The sequence below is a fragment of the Monodelphis domestica genome, chromosome 3, assembly GCF_027887165.1.
Source record: "Monodelphis domestica isolate mMonDom1 chromosome 3, mMonDom1.pri, whole genome shotgun sequence".
Classification (NCBI taxonomy): Eukaryota; Metazoa; Chordata; class Mammalia; order Didelphimorphia; family Didelphidae; genus Monodelphis; species Monodelphis domestica.
The window spans coordinates 484208205-484210318 of record NC_077229.1 but is presented as its reverse complement, the minus strand read 5'-3'; the positions used below and the strand labels follow the sequence as shown (position 1 = coordinate 484210318).

General features: G+C 45.3%; 1 pseudogene; it reads right to left on the bottom strand.

The window, feature by feature from the left end:
- Positions 1–377: 377 nt before the first annotated feature.
- Positions 378–1700, bottom strand: LOC100011903 (phosphoglycerate mutase 1-like; annotated as a pseudogene).
- Between the last annotated feature and the right edge of the window lie 414 nt (positions 1701–2114).

The following is a 2114-nucleotide window of genomic DNA, read 5'->3' as shown; positions in this document are numbered from 1 at the left end:
TCTGCCTTACTTTTTCTGTTAGCTATCTACATTTTTTAAAATTGCACATCACTCCTTTATTATAATCAACAACAACAACAACAAAAAGGAGGTGAGGGGTGGGCAGGGTTAGTACTTATGTTAAAACTGATGAGGACCCTGATGGCAAGTCTGTGTGGCTGGAAGGCAATGGGAGACAGAGACACATTTTGACATGACTTAGGGGCATTTCACTGCCACAGAACAGAGATGGGTCTATAAAATGCACAGTGGGATGTACTCATCCACCCTTTAGAAATCAAGAACTCCTCCTCTGCACTCTGCTGCAGCTTGAGTTCCCTGATGATTACCACGTGGGACAGGTAATTTCAAGAAACACTAAAAACAACCAGCCTAGACAGATCTTTTGTGCAAGTAAAGACAAAAGTAAACATTAGCACATAATCTCAACCTCTCAGATTCCGTTTTCTTGGGTTAGGGAGGGAAAATGATCAATATTTAGACTTACTGCAATAGCCCCTGAGAGGGCTGCCCTGCTGGCAGGACTGGCTCACAGGAATACTTGGAACAACTGCTTCTTTCAACTCCCCACATTGGTCACTTCTTACCATGTCCCCATCCCTAACCCCCAACCAGGTCCTTATTGTGCCAACCACCCAGCAGGTATTTTGACTAATGTGGTTGAGGGGAGGGTCCACAGGAGAGAAATGAATTGGTCTGAAATAGTAAAAAAAAATGAGAGAAGGAACCATCAGTCCCCACCTGAAGCTATATGTTGATTCCCTAAGGCGATGGTCAGTGTGCTGAGCAGGCAGGGGAGGGATGTGGTGGGGACAGTGAAAAGGGAAGGAATGGCTGCTGCTGTGTTAGTATGTGTTAGTAGCCTGCTTTTCACTTCTTGACCTTGCCTTGGGCTGCCACAGCCTCCATGGCATTGCCCATGATCTCTTCATCCCCAAGGAACTGCCTGGGTTTGATGGGTTTCAGATTCTTGTCCAACTCATCCAGGATAGGAATGCCAGTGGGCAGGTTCAGCTCCATTATTGCTTCTTCAGAAGGGCACCCAAGATGTTTGACAATCCTTTGAAGGCTATTGCCATGGGCTGCAATCAGAACACGTCTTCCTTCCTTGATCTGGAGGAACGATTTCCTCATTCCAGAAGGGCCCGGCCAATGGTGTCTTTCAGGTTCTCACTGGAGCGCAACTGATCCTCGGTAGGATCTGCATAGCGCCGGTCCTTGTTGATGTTGCTGTAGAAGGGGTGGTTGGCTTCCGTGGATATCGTGGGATGGTCGCCAGATCTTGACCTGGTCCTCACCGTGTTTAGCAGCCATCTCTGCTTTGTTCAGCCCGTTAGACTTCCTTAATGCTGCTCATTGAGGTGCCAGGTCCTCACTACAGGCAACCACGCCTGGTCAGTGGCATCTAATACTATCCAAAGGGTACGAATTGCTCTCTCCTGGACAGAGATGAAGCAGATATCAAATTCATGGCCAGCATCTCGCAACACACCCGCTGGGCCTCTTGGTGCCCCTCAGGGTTCAAGTCAGCATCTAACTGCCACCGAAGCTATTCTCCAGATTCTAGGCGTCCTCTCCGTGGAGTGGCAGATTAGCACGCATTTGTAGGTGGCGATGGCAGGTAGAGGATTGGAGCAGTGAGTACAGAAGAGGCCAGGGATTGAACAGGAGCGCACAGAGATTTCTATATACATATTTTGGATATCAGACACTTATCAAAGATATCTGATACAAAGATTCCTCCCACCCCCAATTGACCACCTTCGTTTTTTAGATTAGATGCATTAATTTTTGTGTGTGAAAGTGTCACACTTGTACGTAGTCAACATGATTTCTTTTATCTTTTTTAATTGCCTCTCTTTTGTTGAGTTAAGGATTCACCCTCTGTGGAAAGGCATAGAATTTGTACCTTTTGTTAGTTTGTTGTTTATTTTATGGAAGGATGGTTAATAATTTTGAACTGATTGTAGTGCATGGTCTAAGATGTAGATTTAACTCTAATTTCTGGCTGTTTTCCTGTTTTCCCATCATTTCCTGACAAAAAAAAAAAAGCTCTAGATAAAATGTTTTCTGGTTTCTGATTATTTCTTGTTTAGGCTTTTCTGGGTTTTCTT